The sequence below is a fragment of the Oncorhynchus kisutch genome, linkage group LG21 (genome assembly GCF_002021735.2).
Source record: "Oncorhynchus kisutch isolate 150728-3 linkage group LG21, Okis_V2, whole genome shotgun sequence".
Taxonomy (NCBI): Eukaryota; Metazoa; Chordata; class Actinopteri; order Salmoniformes; family Salmonidae; genus Oncorhynchus; species Oncorhynchus kisutch.
In genome coordinates, this window is record NC_034194.2 from 20783511 (window position 1) to 20808426 (window position 24916).

General features: G+C 44.0%; 1 protein-coding gene and 1 pseudogene across 2 annotated transcripts in view; both read left to right on the forward strand.

Annotated features, from left to right (window-relative positions):
- Nucleotides 1-189: 189 nt before the first annotated feature.
- LOC109866208 (60S ribosomal protein L7-like 1) lies at nucleotides 190-11416 on the forward strand (annotated as a pseudogene).
- LOC109866335 (sodium-dependent multivitamin transporter-like) overlaps nucleotides 2016-24916 on the forward strand; it is a 58197-nt gene continuing 35296 nt past the window's right edge. The window contains exon 1 of one of the 2 annotated variants that reach the window (XM_020454969.2): nucleotides 2016-2122. The gene's annotated coding sequence lies outside the window, so the exon portion shown is untranslated. Of the gene's footprint in view, nucleotides 2123-22176; nucleotides 22692-24916 lie in introns of those variants that run through there. The other variant, XM_020454970.2, reaches the window with a different exon arrangement.

Consider the following 24916-nt stretch of genomic DNA (forward strand, 5'->3'; position numbering starts at 1 on the left):
ACATACACATTATCATGTCAGAAATATGTTCAAGACAATACCTATTGTTTTTAGAGAGAGACTGAACACTTGTTATTGTTTTTCGCTTCGCACGCCACTAGGTGGCAGATTAGACATAGCAAGGATGGGGAGTCTCCGACGTAGTTTTTCTGCGACAGCACATATTGTTACGCATGCATCGGATTCGTGATGGCAGAACTGGATGCTGAGTACGTATGTTTTCATGTCGATCTAAGTGCATCCTTTGCTAAATTAATAATATTCATACATTCTCTAGTTTAAATGTCAGTCCAATAGAAGTCCGTTATCTAGCGCAATACAGAGCGCTAGATAAATGGGTCAGTTACACATGATAGTCCCATCAGCCGGAACTATGCAAACATAATTACATTTTACGGGTTCGACACAGGTAATACGACACAATCTGCAAACAAATAATTGTGCAATGTGATCAGCATGGCATGTAACTTTATTTTCGTTTGCTTTCAAATACTGGCTAGCTAGCCTCATTTCACTCAATCAGATCCGAATGTCAGGCATTTTTTTGTCACAGCTGGATAGGGGAATAATCTTGTCAATAGACCCATTTCTATGTTTGCAAACATTGTCGCACGAGGGCGATGCGCCCAAATTGGTGGCAGATCAAGGGGGAGTTTCTTATGAGTGCATTTAACACTACTTTTGGATTTTAATGTTCGCATGAATGTCACGCTTAATGTGTTTGTCATCGCAAATCAACTGCGTTATACTTAAAACACTTCAACCAGTAAAATGGCTCTTTGGCTAGCTTTAGCTACAGCCTATATCAGTGAGCGTTAGTATTCTAGCCAACTCCTGAAAATACCACAACCAAATGCAATCTATGCGACTGTTCAAAACATAATTATTAGCGTATGAGTAATAACGTAAATATAGGCTGTTGAATTGGCGCAGATGGCGACGTCTTTCTTACTGCCACCAAGAGTCGCTCGCATCTGTGCATGACGTCAGTGTTATGTACTGGGAAGTTGTCTATAGTTCAGTGTGCTTTAATTTTTGTCTCACCATTGTATAATCTGTATATTAGTGTTGAGATGTCTTTTTATGTTGCCTTGTACATTTATTTTGTTCGTATTATCTTATCATTTCTTATTGTTGCATTGTCGAAAAGGAACCAGAAAGTGTGCATTTCGTTGGACGGTGTATACCATGTGTATCCTGTACATACGACTAATCAAATCTGAAACGTGTTTAGAGCGAAGAGGGTGATAAAGTTGGTTCCTGAGAACCTTCTGAAGAAGAGGAAGGCCTATCAAAGCCACAAAACCGTGCACTTCTAGAGAAGGGAAAGGTAGTTAGCTGTGGTCAGTTTTACCATAGTGGTCTTCCAGTCATTTACCATAAACGTTTTGATGAATTTGTTGGACATCAACAAGTGTAGATTGTGTTCATCCAGGTATCCAAAGGCAAACCCTTGAAGTTCAAGTGCTTGGAGGACTTCCTGAAGGATAGCCATAGAAAGCATCGCGATGAAACCCGTATCAGGAGATCAGCTCTGACTGAAATCTGTAGCTACATGACCTGATTGCAAAGGTGGTGCAAATAAAGCTGTTGGCAGCCCTTTTTGAGCTAATATTTTATTCAGATCCCCATTAGCTGTTGAAGCAGTAGCTATTCTTCCTGGTGTCCACAAAATACAGAACATGAGAACTATTGTACAAGAACACCACAACCAAAGAACACGACTACTTCAAAAAAAATAACCGGACTAAGAACAAATTAAAATAAACACTATTCTCAAACCATTTTAAGTGCTTTGATATGTAGACACTTTAGGCTGTTGCAGCTGAAGAATAGAGCTGAAACTGTTTGTGTTCACACACCTATTGTGTATACTCACAATGGAGTAGTGACTAAGCACAATCATCTGAAATTACACTTTCACCAGTTCCTCTTTAGTGGTCTGGCTGAATATCGAGGTCATATTTTCATGTTTTCTGTCTGTGCAGGATTGAAAGAGTCCCGGAGTTCAGAAGGTGGTTCAGATGTTATGACTAAGAAAGATCTTCAGCGGTGCCTTTGTCAAAATGAACGAGACCTCTATGGCCATGTTGAAAATGGTTGAGCCTTATGTGGCATTGGGGTAAGTAAGAGGGGAGGGTCTGACTTGAGAATGAAAAGCTTAGCAACTTGATGTAATGAGGTGACTCCACTTTGATGTATCCGCTATCACTTCTTATAACCGACAATAACTTTTGAACACCAGATCGGCAGTTGCTTATCTCAATTCCGCCTTCAACTTCGACTCATCTGTTCAGTCACTTGAAAATAAGATGGATGACCTCTGATCGCGGATTTGCTATTAAAGGGACTGCAATATTCTCTGCTGTTCTGAAACATGACTTTCGGACAAGATACAATGCAATGTTCCCTCTAATATTTTTAGTCACTGAGAATTTCAGGTCTGCTGAGGGCAAACTTGTGAACCTTGTGAAATTTCTGGTGCGCGCTTACTGTGAACAGTGAGGCTGTACCCGATTTAATTGACAATTTTAAGTGGCCAAGTAGTGTGGGCCTATCAGAGCGGCCTATTATTAAAAAAATAAAAAAAATGGAGAAAATGCATCCCATAACATCTTAACATGTGAATAGCTGTTCTATCATTCAGCCTACACTAGTAGCCAATGTGTGGTGTTCAATGTAGGCCTATGTTCCGTGAGAGTTTTCGGAGAAAAAAAACTTGACATTAACCTGTTTATCCACTTGTCCTTCAGATAAGGTGACTAAACATTTTGTTGTGGTGTTTGATGCAAGAAACTAGGAACAGGAACAAGAAACAAAATTCCTTATTCCCATACCATTATTCCAGACAATCGGACATATTATGCTACACTCTGCCTATTGGCGACTTCACTTATTCAAGCCTGTCTCAAATAACAACATTGCCCCATTGTAAGACATAAAAAGCTCGACCTGGCTCTTTTCAAAGATGGCTAGAAATATACATGTTTAGTGCCCTTATTGGAAGCAATCACTCCCACATTGCTGACTATAAATGAGCTATAACTGGCCTAATAACTCACGATCTAGCAAAGAATATGAACAAAAGTGCACACGTGGCTACATGCAGCTCTTTCTTTGATTGCAAAACAAGCACATAATAATCGACGTGGCTTATGTTGTAAAACAGTTCAAAGTGAATGGCATAAATCCATGTGTGACTCACCAGCTGGATTCGGTCTTGTAGCAACATTTTGAATTTCAAGTAGAGACTCGGAGCTACAAAATGGTATATCATACACTGCATTTGAGGAAACAATGGGAAAGTAATTATGCTTTAAGTCTTTCACTGTTTTGGTACTACTATTGTAGTGCCCTTTGTCTACACCCAATCAACATTGTTCTCACCCTCTTATGCCTTAGCCACACCCATCTCTTTAAGAGTTGATCTGAGCATTCTGTACTAACTTGCCAGGTATTTCCAGGCATTTTAAGAGAGAGAGAGAACAGCTCACTGAACATTACTCACCCTAGCATAGCTGGTTAGGCTGTTATGTAATCCAGAGCGTTGGTGACAGATTGTCCATTTGTAAATGCAGAGCGTTTCGCCTTCAGAGCGCACACTGGACACTCTGGCCAATAAGTAAGGTTAATCCAAAAGCTCTGACCTCACAACGACAGTCAAGCACCCAAGCTAACTGGCTAACATTGGCTAGCTACTTCCAGACACATAATGAGAGAACACCCCACTCTGACCATTTTATTCACCCTAGCAGAGCTGGCTATCCAGAGCGTTGGTGACTAACTGTGCTGCTGGCATCAATTGAATTACGCTTTGTTGCCAATGTTTACTGACACGGACATATTCAACAGGTATTGAGTGTTCAAAAATGAATCAGTTATTCTGCTCTCTGGCACACTAAAACAAGTATTTTGTTAAATGTAGCTAGATAACATTTTTTACGTTCTAACGGCTCTCTTGTGAAGTTGTGAATTGCGACATAAGCCTAGTTTCCTGAATCGGGCCACATAGACCAATGGTCTATTTGCATATAGGCTTACTGCAGCTTAGATTGGTTATGGGGCACTGCTCTGTGTAGGGTACTGGTCTGAGTTGCAATAGAATCCTACTCTGATGCGCTCTGCCACAAAAATCTCTTGCATAGCTCGTTTTTGTTTTGGTATGTTGCATTGAAAGTGGATATTGCGTTAATTTGATCACACTTCCCACGGTAAAGGGAAAAGTTAATGGTGTTAACTAACATGAGAAAACTAAAGGAAGTTGAGTGGAGTTCAATCTCGTGCTTCTCTGAACGGGCTGATTTTTCTTCTGCCCAGCAGTCCCCGGGGAGCTGTGCTCCCGCGCGCAGCTTGGAGGAAACATTGCCCCAATGGCTATCCAGCTTGATGGCTTCTCCATTCACTAAGCGGACTGTCAAGGAAATGGGGAGGAGTTTGTCTCATCAACAACAAATGGTTTTCTGACTCGAGCACGGTGTCTCGAAGTCTCAAACCATTGTTCACCTGATGATCAAATGCCGACCCTTTTACCTCCCGAGGGAGTTTTCAGCTGTTATCATGACTGTTGTATACATTCAACCTCAGAACAAAAAAAAGAACAAATTATAAACAAGCAGGAAAACTTGCACCCGGAGGCTGCTTTTCTTGTTGCCGGCGATATTCATTCTGCGTCGTTAAGACACGTGATGCCCAACTTCCAACACTTCTCCTTCACCACTAGGGGCGATAAAGTCCTAGACCACTGTTACTCTACCCACAAGCAGGCATACAACACCCTCCCTCATCCCCATTCTGCAAATCAGATCAAGTTTAGCAGAAGCTCAAACAGGAAGTATCTGTGACATGTTCCGTTGAGAAATGATAATCGTAATCAGAGATTATGCTACAGGACTGCTTTGCTAGAGCTGATTGGAATATGTTACGAGACTCAACGAGCTCACCACCTCAGTCACCGGCTTCATTACGAAATGCATCGGCGATGTCCCCACAGTGATGGTTCATTGCTTCCCCAATCAAAAACCCTGGGTTAACACTGAGGTTTGCGCTAAGCTAAAGGACAGGGCTACCGCGCACAGGGCAGCCAGCCTTGAGGCTATGGCTGAGGACGGGATCAAGTACATGAAGTCCCACTAAGACCTCCGCAGAGTCATCAAATGAGCAAAAGGACAATGTAGGAATTCCAGACTCCGACTCCAGCATGTGGCAGGGGCTACAGTCGATTACAGATTACAAAGGAAGATCCTGCCATCGTTTTCCCAATGATGCCGCAGTACCAGAAGAACTCAACAACAATAACAGCATACTGTGCTGTGCGTGAGGGCCTCCACCGACTCAGAGGACTGGGCGATTTCGCTCTCCTAGGCTGAAGTGAGTAAAGCTCTTAATCGGGTCAACACTCGCGGGGCCGGACATCATTCCAAGATGCGTTCTAAGAGCATGCGCAGAACAGCTGGCAGGCATCTTAACATTTTCGACCTCCTTGTCCCAGTCTGTAATCCCCACGTCTTAAATTGACCACCATCCATCATTCCTGTTCCTATTAACTCTAAGGTGTCATGCTACAATGACTACCACCCTGTAGCACTCACATCTGCAATCATGAAGTGCTTTGAAAGGCTGGTTATGGCACACCCACAACACCAAGTTTGCTGACGACACGACGCTGGTAGGCTTGATCACCGTGACAAGGATATATCCTACAGGGAAGAGGTCAGTGACCTGGCAGTGTGGTGCCTGGACAACAACCTCTCCCTCAATGTCAGTAAGACCAAGGCGCAGATCGCGGACTGCAGTGGAGCGGGTCAATAGCTTCATGTTCCTCTGTCTCTAAATCACTAAGGTCTTAAAATGGTCCACGCACAGTCGAAGGCGCAACAGCGCTGTGAAAGGACAATCGTTAGACTCCAGTCACCAAAGCCATAGACTGTTCTCTCTGCTTCCACGCTGTACCAGTGCATCAAGTCTGATGTCAACCGGCTCCTGAACAGCTTCTATCCCAAGGCCATAAGACTGCTAAATATTAAACAAAATGGCTACACGGACTGAGTTGACCCTTGTACACTATGTGACCAAAAGTATGTGGATACCTGCTCTAACATCTTATTCCAAAATCATGGGCATTAATATGTTGCTTTGTTGCTATAACAGCCTCCACTCTTCTGGAAATGCTTTCCACTAGATGTTGGAACATTGCTGCGGGGACTTGCCTCCATTCAGCCACAAGCATTAGTGAGGTCGTGCACTGATGTTGGGCGACTAGGCCTGGCTCGCAGTCGGTGTTCCAATTTATCCCAAAGGTGTTCTATGGGGTTGAGGTCAGGGCTCTGTGCAGGCCAGTCAAGTTCTTCCTCACCAATCTCTAGAAATCATTTCAGTGTGGACTTCACTTTTTACTTGGGCATTGTCATGCTGAAACAAGAAAGAGCCTTCCCCAAACTGTTGCCACAAAGTTGGAAGTACAGATTTGTCAAGAATGTCATTGTATGCTGTAGTGTTAAGATTTCCCTTCACTGGAACTAAGGGCCTAGCCCGACCATGAAAAACAGCCCCAGACCATTATTCTTCCTTCACCAAAGCTTTACAGTTGGCACTATGCATTCGGCAGGTTGCGTTTGCATGGCATCCATCAAACCCAGATTCATCTATCGGACTGCCAGATGTTGAAGCGTGATTCATCACTCCAGATAACGCATTTCCACTGCTCCAGGGTCCAGTGGCGGCAAGCTTTACACCACTCCAGCCGAAGCTTGGCATTGTGCATGGTGAACTTAGGCTTGTGTGCGGCTGCTCGGCCATGGAAACCCATTTCATGAAGCTCCCAATGAACAGTTATTGTGCTGACGTTACTTCCAGGGGCCGTTTGGAACTTGGTAGTGAGTGTTGCAACCAAGAACCGACCATTTTTGACGAGCTTCAGCACTCGGCGGTCCCTTTCTGTGAGCTTGTTTCCTACCACTTTGCAGCTGAGCTGTTGTTGCTCCTAGACGTTTCCACTTCACAATAACACTAATTACATTTGAACCAGGACAGACTTGTTGGAAAGGTGGCACTCTATGACGTTGCCACATTGAAAGTCTGCCAGTGTTTGTCTATGGAGATTGCATGGCTGCATGCTTGATTTTATGCACCTGTTGGCAATGGGTGTGGCTGAAATAGCAGAATCCACTAATTTGAACGCATTTTATTTTCGCACTGTCTATGCACACTCATGCACAGTCATTGACTGACACACATAACATGCATACACATTGATACTGACCCTATACTCTTGCACACACATTCACATACAAATATGTACACTGTTGCTACTCTATCATATATCCAGAGGCCTAGTCACCTTACCCCTATACCTATCTACCCCTATCACTCCAGTATCCCTGCACATGATAAATATGGTATTAGAACTGACCCTGTATATGGCTTACTTTCTCATGTCCTGTTTGTATTTCTTGTGTTTTGTTCTACCTTATTTTCACATAGAACAAAAATATAAACCATGTAAAGTATTGGTCCCATGTTTCATTATCTGAAATAAAACATCCCAGAAATGTTCCATTTGCAAAAAAAGCTTCTTTCCCTCAAATGTGCACATTTGTTTTCATCCCTGTAAAGGAGCATTTTACCTGACGACAGGTGTGGCATATCAAGAAGCTGATTTCAACGGCATGATCATTACACAGGTGCACCTTGTGCTGGGGACAAAAGGCCACTGTAAAATGTGCAGTTTTGTTACCCAACAAAATGCCACAGATGTCTCAAGTTCAAATCAAATCAAATTTGATTTGTCACATACACATGGTTAGCAGATGTTAATGCGAGTGTAGCGAAATGCTTGTGCTTCTAGTTCCGACAATGCAGTAATAACCAACAAGTAATCTAGCTAACAATTCCAAAACTACTACCTTATAGACACAAGTGTAAGGGGATAAAGAATATGTACATAAAGATATATGAATGAGTGATGGTACAGAGCGGCATAGGCAAGATACAGTAGATGGTATTGAGTGCAGTATATACATATGGGATGAGTATGTAAACAAAGTGGCATAGTTAAAGTGGCTAGTGATACATGTATTACATAAAGATGCAGTAGATGATATAGAGTACAGTATATACATATACATATGAGATGAATAATGTAGGGTATGTAAACATTATATTATGTAGCATTGTTTAAAGTGGCTAGTGATACATCATTTCCCATTAATTCCCATTATTAAAGTGGCTGGAGTTGAGTCAGTGTGTTGGCAGCAGCCACTCAATGTTAGTGGTGGCTGTTTAACAGTCTGATGGCCTTGAGATAGAAGCTGTTTTTCAGTCTCTCGGTCCCAGCTTTGATGCACCTGTACTGACCTCGCCTTCTGGACGATAGCGGGGTGAACAGGCAGTGGCTCGGGTGGTTGTTGTCCTTGATGATCTTTATGGCCTTCCTGTGACATCGGGTGGTGTAGGTGTCCTGGAGGGCAGGTAGTTTGCCCCCGGTGATGCGTTGTGCAGACCTCACTACCCTCTGGAGAGCCTTACGGTTGTGGGCGGAGCAGTTGCCATACCAGGTGGTGATACAGCCCGACAGGATGCTCTCGATTGTGCATCTGTAGAAGTTTGAGTCCTTTTGGTGACAAGCCAAATTTCTTCAGTCTCCTGAGGTTGAAGAGGCGCTGCTGCGCCTTCTTCACGATGCTGTCTGTGTGGGTGGACCAATTCATTTTGTCTGTGATGTGTACGCCGAGGAACTTAAAAGTTATGAGGGAGTGTGCAATTGGCATACTCACTGCAGGAATGTCCACCAGAGCTGTTGCCAAAATGTCATGTTCCCTTCTCTACCATAAGCTGCCTACGTCATTTTAGAGAATTTGGCAGCGCGTCCAACCATCATCACAACTGCAGACCACGTGTAACCACGCCAGCCCAGGATCTCTACATCTGGATTCATAACCTGCAGGATTGTCTGAGACCAGCCACCTGGACAGCTGATGAAACTGTGGGTTTGCACAAGTGAAGAATTTCTGCAGAAATTGTCTCAGGGAAGTTGATCTGCGTGCTCGTCGTCCTCATCAGGGTTTTGACCTGGCTGCAGTTTGACGTCGTAACCGACTTCAGTGGGCAAATGCTCACCTTCGATGGCCACTGGCAGACTGAAGAAATGTGCTCTTCGTGGATGAATCCCGGTTTCAACTGTACCGGGCACATGGCAGATAACGTGTATGGCGTTGTGGGCAAGCAGTTTGCTGATGTCAATGTATTGAACATCTTATCAATGGCAATTTGAATGCACAGCGATACCGTGACAAAGTCCAGTGGCCCTTTGTACTGCAGTTCATCCACCGCCATCACCTCATGTTTCAGCATAATGCACGGCCCCATTTTGCAAGTATCTTTACACAATTCCTGGAAGCTGAATGTCCCAATTCTTCCATGACCTGCATACTCACCAGACATGTCACCCATTGAGCATGTCCGAGATGCTCTGGATTGACGTACGACAGCGTGTTCCAGTTCCCGGCAATATTCAGAGACTTCGCACAGCCATCGAAGAGAAGTGGGTCAACATTCCACAGGCCACAATCAAGTCTGATCAACTCTGAGAAGGTGTCTCTCTGCATAAGGAAAATGGTCACACCACGCCCCTTTTTAATTTATTTCTATGGATCTGTGACTAACTATCTAATATGACATCCATAGATTGGGGACCTAATTGACTGATTTCCATATGAACTGTAACTCAGTAAAATCTTTTAAAATGTTGCATGTTATATTTTTGTTCAGTAATACTGCGTTGTTGGGTTTAGAGCTTGCAGTGAAGACATTTCACTTAACTTGTAGAACCAGCTAGTTTGACAATGTATTATACAAATGAGGTGAATTATTCACACTAAACAGGTTTCTGTTTGTTGAGCTGATCTTGAAAAGAGGACAGGCAAAGATTAACAAGCAAAAGGTCGCTCTCACAGACAACACACTCATTGAGCAGCATATGGGTAAGGATCCATTTATAGTATGTATTTTTCATCAGTATGATGTAACAAGTCTTGATACATTTTGTATGTGCATGTCAAATTTAGCAATCAAAATGTTGCATCACGCTCAGATCATGCCCCAGGACTACCTGACATGATGACTCCTTGCTGTCCCCAGTCCACCTGGCCATGCTGCTGTTCCAGTTTCAACTGACCTGAGCCCTAGGACCATGCCCCAGGACTACCTGACATGATGACTCCTTGCTGTCCCCAGTCTACCTGGCCATGCTGCTGCTCCAGTTTCAACTTCCACCTGACTGTGCTGCTGCTCTAGTTTCAACTGTTCTGCCTTATTATTATTCGACCATGCTGGTCATTTATGAACATTGAACATCTTGACCATGTTCTGTTATAATCTCCACCCGGCACAGCCAGAAGAGGACTGGCCACCCCACATAGCCTGGTTCCTCTCTAGGTTTCTTCCTAGGTATTGGCCTTTCTAGGGAGTTTTTCCTAGCCACCGTGCTTCTCCACCTGCATTGCTTGCTGTTTGGGGTTTTAGGCTGGGTTTCTGTACAGCACTTTGAGATATCAGCTGATGTACGAAGGGCTATATAAATAAATTTGATTTGATTTGATTTGATCATACAGAAAATATGAAATGGTGGTTTTCCGACAGTGATTTTCATTGAGATACATGTACAATGTTTCCGTCTCCTCTCAGGCAAATACGGCATAATCTGTCTAGAGGACCTGATCCATGAGATCTACTCTGTGGGGATGAACTTCCGTGTGGTCAGCAACTTCATATGGCCGTTCAGGCTGTCTGTGGCTCGTCACGCTGCCAGGGACAAGGCAGGTCTTTTGAAGAACATTGGCAACCCAGGGCCCAGAGGGATGGACGTTAACTCAATCATCAGGCAGCTAAATTGAGGCTGCACGACAGACACTTTCACGTCATACTTTTTCCTAGAGCCAGTGATGAACTTTTATTTATTTTTTCCATTTTTTTTTTCCATAGCCTACTCATTGGTGGTTCTGTAAGTAATTTCCTTCATGTCTGCAAGATTATGAATTGCCCAGTGTGGCATGAGAATGTATATATTTTTGTTTGATCCCTTACAGATTCATAAGGATTCAATTCATCTTTGTCTTACCACCACTGGGACCCAGCTGGCAGAGTTCATACTGGACCTGATCAGAATTGTACACATGGAAAGACTGCCCCTCTCTGGACTACGTTGTGATTAGACAGCAGTTTGTCTCTCTGTTTTGTTGAACAGTCTGTAATCTCATGTTACCACCTCTGCAGAGGCTCCGTATGAAGGAGATTCTAATAGCTTTATCACTACTCGCTTTTACCCTTCAGGTTGTTGAGGGGATGTAATTATGCTTACTTATATATGTGAGATGAATGTTTTTCAATAAACTGAAACGATTTTGTACTTGGGTGCAGACAATGTTGCCTTTTTTTAATGCCTCAATTCCTGCAATTTCTTCCTCAAAAGGTTCATCTGCCATTGGCTGCTCAGTGTGTCAATCAATTTAGGGAGATGTGACTCGTCCAACCCGGGGGGGAAATCTGGGGAAACTGCATCCCAGGGTGCTGCAATGCAGGGACACGTGCTACTTGTGCCAGCAACATTTGATTTGTCTATGTATGCATTTTTTAATTTCGGTACATGAATGGTTGGAAATGTAAGACAATGACATGTTATGCATGTTACAATCTACAGTAGAGCATGACAGTAAGTATATATTGAGGGACTTAAAAGGGGGGTACAAATCTGTCTCGCTGCTCTGCGTGGTCTGGTCCAACATTTTCAGGAAGAAAAAAATCACATTGCCTTGCCTTTTGAGAAATGACGATTTTAATGACACCACACTGAAGATGTAGATGATAAAGCCCTAACCAACCACAATGTGTCTGTATTGATGTACGGTCCTGATGCTGGAGTAAGAAAATAAAAAAGATACCTGGATTCGGCAGTATTGGATGTTTTGAAATGTTAAGATAAATAGGCTATGTAGATCAAACATGCCTAACATGTATACTTAAACATAAATGCAGCATGCAACAATTTCAAAGAGTTAGTTCAAATAAGAAAATAAGTCATTAGAAATAAATTAGGCATTTGCTTCGCATGGGGTTGATCAGGTTGTTGATTGTGGCCTGTAGAATGTTCTCAATCCTCTTCAATGGCTATGCGAAGTCGCTGGATATTGGCGGGAACTGGTACACACTGTCGTACGTTGATCCAGAGCATCCTAAACATGTTCAATAGGTGACATCTGGTGGCCATAGCCATTGAACATGTTCAGCTTCCAGGAATTGTGTCATGCTGAAACAAGGATGGCGGTGGATGAATGGAACGACAATGAACCTCAGGATCTCGTCACGGTATCTCTGTGCGTTCAAATTGCCATCGATAAAATGCAATTGTGTTGGGTTTCCGTAACCCCACCACCAAATGAGCAAACTGCTCGCCCACACGATACAATATGTGGTCTGCTGGTGAGGCCGGTTCGACGTACCACCAAATTCTCTAAAACGACGTTGGAGGTGACATATGGTTGAGAAATTACCATTCAATTCTCTGGCAACATTTCTGGTGGACATTTCTGCAGTCAGCATGCCAATTGCACACTCCCTTAAAACTTCAGACATCTGTGGCATTGTGTTGTGTGAAAAAACGGCCCATTTTAGAGTGGCCTTTCACTGTCCCCAGCACAAGGGGTGCCTGTGTAATGATCATGTTGTTTAATCCACTTCTTGATATGCTACACCTGCCAGGTGGATGGATAATCTTGGTAAAGGAGAAATGCTCACAAATAGGGATGTGAACACATTTGTGCACAACGTTTTCGAGAAATAAGCGTATTGTACATTTGTTACATTTCTGGGATCTTTTATTTCAGCTTATGAAACATGGGACCAACACTTTACATGTTGCAGTCATATTTGTTTTCAGTGTAGAGTAAGGAGTCACATCGGCTCTATTCATGACCAGCTACACGCATAAGCAGTTGCTTAGGGCCCCCGGCCACTAGTGGAGTACACTAAGTAACATTTTGTGCATTAGCAGTGTCTCTCTTATTTTGTCAGTCACTCAATTAGTTGATCAGCTAACTATTTAGATTGATAAGTTAGTTTTAGCAATTACTTAAACTTATAGTAATCATGGCTGTATACCAACTGGCCATGTTCCCAGATGTCCTGACCTCCAGGGGGCCCACAATTACTTAAACTTATAGTAATCATGGCTGTATACCAACTGGCCATGTTCCCAGATGTCCTGACCTCCAGGGGGCCCACAATTACTTAAACTTATAGTAATCATGGCTGTATACCAACTGGCCATGTTCCCAGATGTCCTGACCTCCAGGGGGCCCACAATTACTTAAACTTATAGTAATCATGGCTGTATACCAACTGGCCATGTTCCCAGATGTCCTGACCTCCAGGGGGCCCACAATTACTTAAACTTATAGTAATCATGGCTGTATACCAACTGGCCATGTTCCCAGATGTCCTGACCTCCAGGGGGCCCACAATTACTTAAACTTATAGTAATCATGGCTGTATACCAACTGGCCATGTTCCCAGATGTCCTGACCTCCAGGGGGCCCACAATTACTTAAACTTATAGTAATCATGGCTGTATACCAACTGGCCATGTTCCCAGATGTCCTGACCTCCAGGGGGCCCACAATTACTTAAACTTATAGTAATCATGGCTGTATACCAACTGGCCATGTTCCCAGATGTCCTGACCTCCAGGGGGCCCACAATTACTTAAACTTATAGTAATCATGGCTGTATACCAACTGGCCATGTTCCCAGATGTCCTGACCTCCAGGGGGCCCACAATTACTTAAACTTATAGTAATCATGGCTGTATACCAACTGGCCATGTTCCCAGATGTCCTGACCTCCAGGGGGCCCACAATTACTTAAACTTATAGTAATCATGGCTGTATACCAACTGGCCATGTTCCCAGATGTCCTGACCTCCAGGGGGCCCACAATTACTTAAACTTATAGTAATCATGGCTGTATACCAACTGGCCATGTTCCCAGATGTCCTGACCTCCAGGGGGCCCACAATTACTTAAACTTATAGTAATCATGGCTGTATACCAACTGGCCATGTTCCCAGATGTCCTGACCTCCAGGGGGCCCACAATTACTTAAACTTATAGTAATCATGGCTGTATACCAACTGGCCATGTTCCCAGATGTCCTGACCTCCAGGGGGCCCACAATTACTTAAACTTATAGTAATCATGGCTGTATACCAACTGGCCATGTTCCCAGATGTCCTGACCTCCAGGGGGCCCACAATTACTTAAACTTATAGTAATCATGGCTGTATACCAACTGGCCATGTTCCCAGATGTCCTGACCTCCAGGGGGCCCACAATTACTTAAACTTATAGTAATCATGGCTGTATACCAACTGGCCATGTTCCCAGATGTCCTGACCTCCAGGGGGCCCACAATTACTTAAACTTATAGTAATCATGGCTGTATACCAACTGGCCATGTTCCCAGATGTCCTGACCTCCAGGGGGCCCACAATTACTTAAACTTATAGTAATCATGGCTGTATACCAACTGGCCATGTTCCCAGATGTCCTGACCTCCAGGGGGCCCACAATTACTTAAACTTATAGTAATCATGGCTGTATACCAACTGGCCATGTTCCCAGATGTCCTGACCTCCAGGGGGCCCACAATTACTTAAACTTATAGTAATCATGGCTGTATACCAACTGGCCATGTTCCCAGATGTCCTGACCTCCAGGGGGCCCACAATTACTTAAACTTATAGTAATCATGGCTGTATACCAACTGGCCATGTTCCCAGATGTCCTGACCTCCAGGGGGCCCACAATTACTTAAACTTATAGTAATCATGGCTGTATACCAACTGGCCATGTTCCCAGATGTCCTGACCTCCAGGGGGCCCACAATTACTTAAACTTATAGTAATCATGGCTGTATACCAACTGGCCATGTTCCCAGATGTCCTGACCTCCAGGGGGCCCACAATTACTTAAACTTATAGTAATCATGGCTGTATACCAACTGGCCATGTTCCCAGATGTCCTGACCTCCAGGGGGCCCACAATTACTTAAACTTATAGTAATCATGGCTGTATACCAACTGGCCATGTTCCCAGATGTCCTGACCTCCAGGGGGCCCACAATTACTTAAACTTATAGTAATCATGGCTGTATACCAACTGGCCATGTTCCCAGATGTCCTGACCTCCAGGGGGCCCACAATTACTTAAACTTATAGTAATCATGGCTGTATACCAACTGGCCATGTTCCCAGATGTCCTGACCTCCAGGGGGCCCACAATTACTTAAACTTATAGTAATCATGGCTGTATACCAACTGGCCATGTTCCCAGATGTCCTGACCTCCAGGGGGCCCACAATTACTTAAACTTATAGTAATCATGGCTGTATACCAACTGGCCATGTTCCCAGATGTCCTGACCTCCAGGGGGCCCACAATTACTTAAACTTATAGTAATCATGGCTGTATACCAACTGGCCATGTTCCCAGATGTCCTGACCTCCAGGGGGCCCACAATTACTTAAACTTATAGTAATCATGGCTGTATACCAACTGGCCATGTTCCCAGATGTCCTGACCTCCAGGGGGCCCACAATTACTTAAACTTATAGTAATCATGGCTGTATACCAACTGGCCATGTTCCCAGATGTCCTGACCTCCAGGGGGCCCACAATTACTTAAACTTATAGTAATCATGGCTGTATACCAACTGGCCATGTTCCCAGATGTCCTGACCTCCAGGGGGCCCACAATTACTTAAACTTATAGTAATCATGGCTGTATACCAACTGGCCATGTTCCCAGATGTCCTGACCTCCAGGGGGCCCACAATTACTTAAACTTATAGTAATCATGGCTGTATACCAACTGGCCATGTTCCCAGATGTCCTGACCTCCAGGGGGCCCACAATTACTTAAACTTATAGTAATCATGGCTGTATACCAACTGGCCATGTTCCCAGATGTCCTGACCTCCAGGGGGCCCACAATTACTTAAACTTATAGTAATCATGGCTGTATACCAACTGGCCATGTTCCCAGATGTCCTGACCTCCAGGGGGCCCACAATTACTTAAACTTATAGTAATCATGGCTGTATACCAACTGGCCATGTTCCCAGATGTCCTGACCTCCAGGGGGCCCACAATTACTTAAACTTATAGTAATCATGGCTGTATACCAACTGGCCATGTTCCCAGATGTCCTGACCTCCAGGGGGCCCACAATTACTTAAACTTATAGTAATCATGGCTGTATACCAACTGGCCATGTTCCCAGATGTCCTGACCTCCAGGGGGCCCACAATTACTTAAACTTATAGTAATCATGGCTGTATACCAACTGGCCATGTTCCCAGATGTCCTGACCTCCAGGGGGCCCACAATTACTTAAACTTATAGTAATCATGGCTGTATACCAACTGGCCATGTTCCCAGATGTCCTGACCTCCAGGGGGCCCACAATTACTTAAACTTATAGTAATCATGGCTGTATACCAACTGGCCATGTTCCCAGATGTCCTGACCTCCAGGGGGCCCACAATTACTTAAACTTATAGTAATCATGGCTGTATACCAACTGGCCATGTTCCCAGATGTCCTGACCTCCAGGGGGCCCACAATTACTTAAACTTATAGTAATCATGGCTGTATACCAACTGGCCATGTTCCCAGATGTCCTGACCTCCAGGGGGCCCACAATTACTTAAACTTATAGTAATCATGGCTGTATACCAACTGGCCATGTTCCCAGATGTCCTGACCTCCAGGGGGCCCACAATTACTTAAACTTATAGTAATCATGGCTGTATACCAACTGGCCATGTTCCCAGATGTCCTGACCTCCAGGGGGCCCACAATTACTTAAACTTATAGTAATCATGGCTGTATACCAACTGGCCATGTTCCCAGATGTCCCGACCTCCAGGGGGCCCACAATTACTTAAACTTATAGTAATCATGGCTGTATACCAACTGGCCATGTTCCCAGATGTCCCGACCTCCAGGGGGCCCACAATTACTTAAACTTATAGTAATCATGGCTGTATACCAACTGGCCATGTTCCCAGATGTCCCGACCTCCAGGGGGCCCACAATTACTTAAACTTATAGTAATCATGGCTGTATACCAACTGGCCATGTTCCCAGATGTCCTGACCTCCAGGGGGCCCACAATTACTTAAACTTATAGTAATCATGGCTGTATACCAACTGGCCATGTTCCCAGATGTCCTGACCTCCAGGGGGCCCACAATTACTTAAACTTATAGTAATCATGGCTGTATACCAACTGGCCATGTTCCCAGATGTCCTGACCTCCAGGGGGCCCACAATTACTTAAACTTATAGTAATCATGGCTGTATACCAACTGGCCATGTTCCCAGATGTCCTGACCTCCAGGGGGCCCACAATTACTTAAACTTATAGTAATCATGGCTGTATACCAACTGGCCATGTTCCCAGATGTCCTGACCTCCAGGGGGCCCACAATTACTTAAACTTATAGTAATCATGGCTGTATACCAACTGGCCATGTTCCCAGATGTCCTGACCTCCAGGGGGCCCACAATTACTTAAACTTATAGTAATCATGGCTGTATACCAACTGGCCATGTTCCCAGATGTCCTGACCTCCAGGGGGCCCACAATTACTTAAACTTATAGTAATCATGGCTGTATACCAACTGGCCATGTTCCCAGATGTCCTGACCTCCAGGGGGCCCACAATTACTTAAACTTATAGTAATCATGGCTGTATACCAACTGGCCATGTTCCCAGATGTCCTGACCTCCAGGGGGCCCACAATTACTTAAACTTATAGTAATCATGGCTGTATACCAACTGGCCATGTTCCCAGATGTCCTGACCTCCAGGGGGCCCACAATTACTTAAACTTATAGTAATCATGGCTGTATACCAACTGGCCATGTTCCCAGATGTCCTGACCTCCAGGGGGCCCACAATTACTTAAACTTATAGTAATCATGGCTGTATACCAACTGGCCATGTTCCCAGATGTCCTGACCTCCAGGGGGCCCACAATTACTTAAACTTATAGTAATCATGGCTGTATACCAACTGGCCATGTTCCCAGATGTCCTGACCTCCAGGGGGCCCACAATTACTTAAACTTATAGTAATCATGGCTGTATACCAACTGGCCATGTTCCCAGATGTCCTGACCTCCAGGGGGCCCACAATTACTTAAACTTATAGTAATCATGGCTGTATACCAACTGGCCATGTTCCCAGATGTCCTGACCTCCAGGGGGCCCACAATTACTTAAACTTATAGTAATCATGGCTGTATACCAACTGGCCATGTTCCCAGATGTCCTGACCTCCAGGGGGCCCACAATTACTTAAACTTATAGTAATCATGGCTGTATACCAACTGGCCATGTTCCCAGATGTCCTGACCTCCAGGGGGCCCACAATTACTTAAACTTATAGTAATCATGGCTGTATACCAACTGGCCATGTTCCCAGATGTCCTGACCTCCAGGGGGCCCACAATTACTTAAACTTATAGTAATCATGGCTGTATACCAACTGGCCATGTTCCCAGATGTCCCGACCTCCAGGGGGCCCACAATTACTTAAACTTATAGTAATCATGGCTGTATACCAACTGGCCATGTTCCCAGATGTCCCGACCTCCAGGGGGCCCACAATTACTTAAACTTATAGTAATCATGGCTGTATACCAACTGGCCATGTTCCCAGATGTCCTGACCTCCAGGGGGCCCACAATTACTTAAACTTATAGTAATCATGGCTGTATACCAACTGGCCATGTTCCCAGATGTCCTGACCTCCAGGGGGCCCACAATTACTTAAACTTATAGTAATCATGGCTGTATACCAACTGGCCATGTTCCCAGATGTCCTGACCTCCAGGGGGCCCACAATTACTTAAACTTATAGTAATCATGGCTGTATACCAACTGGCCATGTTCCCAGATGTCCTGACCTCCAGGGGGCCCACAATTACTTAAACTTATAGTAATCATGGCTGTATACCAACTGGCCATGTTCCCAGATGTCCTGACCTCCAGGGGGCCCACAATTACTTAAACTTATAGTAATCATGGCTGTATACCAACTGGCCATGTTCCCAGATGTCCTGACCTCCAGGGGGCCCACAATTACTTAAACTTATAGTAATCATGGCTGTATACCAACTGGCCATGTTCCCAGATGTCCTGACCTCCAGGGGGCCCACAATTACTTAAACTTATAGTAATCATGGCTGTATACCAACTGGCCATGTTCCCAGATGTCCTGACCTCCAGGGGGCCCACAATTACTTAAACTTATAGTAATCATGGCTGTATACCAACTGGCCATGTTCCCAGATGTCCTGACCTCCAGGGGGCCCACAATTACTTAAACTTATAGTAATCATGGCTGTATACCAACTGGCCATGTTCCCAGATGTCCTGACCTCCAGGGGGCCCACAATTACTTAAACTTATAGTAATCATGGCTGTATACCAACTGGCCATGTTCCCAGATGTCCTGACCTCCAGGGGGCCCACAATTACTTAAACTTATAGTAATCATGGCTGTATACCAACTGGCCATGTTCCCAGATGTCCTGACCTCCAGGGGGCCCACAATTACTTAAACTTATAGTAATCATGGCTGTATACCAACTGGCCATGTTCCCAGATGTCCTGACCTCCAGGGGGCCCACAATTACTTAAACTTATAGTAATCATGGCTGTATACCAACTGGCCATGTTCCCAGATGTCCTGACCTCCAGGGGGCCCACAATTACTTAAACTTATAGTAATCATGGCTGTATACCAACTGGCCATGTTCCCAGATGTCCTGACCTCCAGGGGGCCCACAATTACTTAAACTTATAGTAATCATGGCTGTATACCAACTGGCCATGTTCCCAGATGTCCTGACCTCCAGGGGGCCCACAATTACTTAAACTTATAGTAATCATGGCTGTATACCAACTGGCCATGTTCCCAGATGTCCTGACCTCCAGGGGGCCCACAATTACTTAAACTTATAGTAATCATGGCTGTATACCAACTGGCCATGTTCCCAGATGTCCTGACCTCCAGGGGGCCCACAATTACTTAAACTTATAGTAATCATGGCTGTATACCAACTGGCCATGTTCCCAGATGTCCTGACCTCCAGGGGGCCCACAATTACTTAAACTTATAGTAATCATGGCTGTATACCAACTGGCCATGTTCCCAGATGTCCTGACCTCCAGGGGGCCCACAATTACTTAAACTTATAGTAATCATGGCTGTATACCAACTGGCCATGTTCCCAGATGTCCTGACCTCCAGGGGGCCCACAATTACTTAAACTTATAGTAATCATGGCTGTATACCAACTGGCCATGTTCCCAGATGTCCTGACCTCCAGGGGGCCCACAATTACTTAAACTTATAGTAATCATGGCTGTATACCAACTGGCCATGTTCCCAGATGTCCTGACCTCCAGGGGGCCCACAATTACTTAAACTTATAGTAATCATGGCTGTATACCAACTGGCCATGTTCCCAGATGTCCTGACCTCCAGGGGGCCCACAATTACTTAAACTTATAGTAATCATGGCTGTATACCAACTGGCCATGTTCCCAGATGTCCTGACCTCCAGGGGGCCCACAATTACTTAAACTTATAGTAATCATGGCTGTATACCAACTGGCCATGTTCCCAGATGTCCTGACCTCCAGGGGGCCCACAATTACTTAAACTTATAGTAATCATGGCTGTATACCAACTGGCCATGTTCCCAGATGTCCTGACCTCCAGGGGGCCCACAATTACTTAAACTTATAGTAATCATGGCTGTATACCAACTGGCCATGTTCCCAGATGTCCTGACCTCCAGGGGGCCCACAATTACTTAAACTTATAGTAATCATGGCTGTATACCAACTGGCCATGTTCCCAGATGTCCTGACCTCCAGGGGGCCCACAATTACTTAAACTTATAGTAATCATGGCTGTATACCAACTGGCCATGTTCCCAGATGTCCTGACCTCCAGGGGGCCCACAATTACTTAAACTTATAGTAATCATGGCTGTATACCAACTGGCCATGTTCCCAGATGTCCTGACCTCCAGGGGGCCCACAATTACTTAAACTTATAGTAATCATGGCTGTATACCAACTGGCCATGTTCCCAGATGTCCTGACCTCCAGGGGGCCCACAATTACTTAAACTTATAGTAATCATGGCTGTATACCAACTGGCCATGTTCCCAGATGTCCTGACCTCCAGGGGGCCCACAATTACTTAAACTTATAGTAATCATGGCTGTATACCAACTGGCCATGTTCCCAGATGTCCTGACCTCCAGGGGGCCCACAATTACTTAAACTTATAGTAATCATGGCTGTATACCAACTGGCCATGTTCCCAGATGTCCTGACCTCCAGGGGGCCCACAATTACTTAAACTTATAGTAATCATGGCTGTATACCAACTGGCCATGTTCCCAGATGTCCTGACCTCCAGGGGGCCCACAATTACTTAAACTTATAGTAATCATGGCTGTATACCAACTGGCCATGTTCCCAGATGTCCTGACCTCCAGGGGGCCCACAATTACTTAAACTTATAGTAATCATGGCTGTATACCAACTGGCCATGTTCCCAGATGTCCTGACCTCCAGGGGGCCCACATTGATTTTGTTAGTCACTTTTACGCAGTTATCAATAACATGACATAAGTCATGGCAAAATGTGTACATTTGCAGGAAATTGGCTTTAAAACTGCAAAAATGTATCTCTGCCCCTTTTATAACAAATGTCATGCAATTATACTCATTTTGCATTTATCTCCACCCTATGGAAAAATGTGTAGAATTGTAGGAAATTAACTTAACATTTTCTCCATTGTCAATGTGGCCTGCCGGAATCCCCCCATCCAATTTCCTTAATTTTGTGGTATAGGTCAAATACTTTCTATAGAACAAACTTCACGTCATTGTCAACCGAAATTAATTTTTAATGTGTGTGTGTTATATTAACACAGAGGAGGGAGTCAAATGTAGGCAAGCAATAAACATTTCAGAACAACTAGTTGAATAAGACATGGGAGAGATGACGAATTTTGACAAAAATATGTATTTATAGACTAATACACTTTTAACAAATAGCCAAACCGAAAACTGCAGACATTACTAGTGCCTCCCCGCAATCAAATCGACATTAAAAATATAATGAAATGCAGCCCAACGTGAACAGGAATCTCAACTAGCAACAAGTCGCAGCAACGAAAAATAGAGTGCGTGGGGGGGTATTCTGGAAGGGGGAGCTTTTCCGCACAACACCGGCACCTCCTGATTTACAAATTAAGCACTGTATATACACATGTCCTGTATGATCCATGCATTTTAAGTTCAATTGGTGGTAAACATTCTGTTCGTGATAAACATGAGGACCCCCAAGTAAAGGTTTTCTGCTATTACTCGAGATGATGGACATTATTTGCACGGAAGACTATTAGAAGTAATTTAGTAGCATATGTTAGTCATGTGTGAAGCAAGGCAGCAGTGTCGAAGCTATCAAGGAGAATGGGCGGTTCGAATCGCTTGTTCCTCCTCCATAACGAACCGAATGAATGGCGACTCACGCATCTGATCACGGTGAGATGTGCATGTACTCCTTACAACTAAATCAACAAAGTCGCCCGATATGTGTACTTGACATTTAAACAAGCCATCGTGATGACAGTCTTGAATGCTTACATCAGCACGTTGGTTCAAACCTCATGCCGGTAGCGATGCCGGTAAACCGAAGCACGAGTTGAAAGTTCAATTCAGTGGAAGGAGGTCCACGCGGACGTAAACTCATGTATTTATAGTTTAACATTTGAGTTATATAGTCAACTGGGGACTTGGCTTGGGAAATACGTTATGTTGATGTCCATGGTAGTTCGTTTATTGTTTGAAATGGAGCTAGCTTGTTACTGTAGCAAGCTAATGTTACACGTGCTATGTAGCAATCGCTGATGACTGTGTAACGTTATAATTTATCTAAACATTGTTAAACCCAGCGTGTCGGTTGCAAGCGTTTCAACTTTTGCTGTTGTGTCAAGCTCTTGTGGCCAGGTTGTAACATATTTCAAGACAAGGGTCCATGTTTCGAGATTGACCTGTCAAACATCGTGGTATCAACCCAATTCCATTCTGCAGAGTAGGGTTGTCGGGTAGTTACCACTCAGAACCCTACCACAAGCCCAGAAAACTAGCCCAATTGTTTTGTTTCGCAGCAACAAAGTTGTTGCCACACTTAGCCAAACCACTTTTAACCCCATAACGCTAAATCAAATGAAGGAATATCAATTTAACTTGTAATGTGAAGAGCAAAATTCGGTTTTCCATCAGAACAATTATTGCTAGTTAACGTGACTAACCTAATAAAATAATTAAAATGCCATAAGAAATTGTTCACTAACCAGAGCATAAATTCAACATGTGGAGTGTAGGCCCCATGTTTCATTAGCTGAAATAAAAATATCCTAGAAATGTTCCATACACACAAAAAGCTTACTTCTCAAATGTTGTGCACAAATTTGTTTACATCCCTGTTAGTGAGCATTTCTCCTTTGCCAAGATAATCCCTTCACCTGACCGGTGTGGCATATCAAGAAGATGATTAAGTAGCATGATCATTACACGGGTGCACCTTGTGCAGGGGACAAAAGGCCACTTTAAAATGTGCAGTTTTGTCACACGACACAATGTCACAGATGTCTCAAGTTTCACTGGAGTGTGCAATTGGCATGCTGACTGCAGGAATGTCCACCAGAGCTGTTGCCAGAGAATTGAATGTTAATTTACTGCCTCGTTTTAGAATATTTGGCAGTATGTCCAACAGGCCTCACAACCGCAGACCACGTGTAACCACGCCAGCCCAGGACCTCCACATCCGGCATCATCACCTGCGGGATTGTCTGAGGGGAGGAGGGACGGGGTGCTGAGGAGTATTTCTGTCTGTAATAAAGCCCTTATGTGGGGAAAAATGTATTCTGATTGACTTGGCCTAGCTGCCAAGTGGGTGGGCCTATGCCCTCCCAGGCCCACCCATGTCTGCACCCCTGCCCAGTCATGTAAAATCCATAGATTAGGGCCTAATTCATTTATTTCAGTTGACTGATTTCCTTATGTGAACTGTAACTCAGTAAAATCATTAATTGTTGCATGTTGCATTTTATATTTTTGTTCAGTATAACTTGAGGGATGAAAGTTGGAAAGAGGATTTCGATCTCTGTTCAAGAGACACTTGGACAAACTTTAAAAATGATCTTTCAATTGTGACTTGTGTGCCAGGTGTTAAGACTACAAACTGTTATAAATGGCCTATTTGGGAGATTAACATGTCATTTCAATAGGCTAGGCCTACTGACTAAAATCTGGGTTTATGATTGTAATTAAACTTTGTCATAGTTTGGTTAGCTAGATAGCCTACAACCCCTGATAGGACGCCATCTAGTTTCAGCCTACAGTAACCTAGGCAAATGAACACTTTAGCAGCTTGTTTAGTTCAAATTGACAGACAAATGTATTCAACATGATAGCGAGGCAATTTTGAGATAGGAAGTGCTTCTGTTGCCCTGCTTGAATGGACTACTGAGGATGGGGTCATCATTTTAATCACTGAATCAAATATTAATAATATGGATATGAACTGAATCGGCCTATGCTCGTCATCAACATTCAGATAAAATTGTTTTTTAATATTATTTTGTAATTGTTGCCTAATCTGATAGACTGAAGGTTATAGTCAAATGCATTCTAATAACAGCTGATTGGCAGTTGCGATAGAACTGTGACCATGATCACAATTGAGAACTTCCAACTTCATTAAC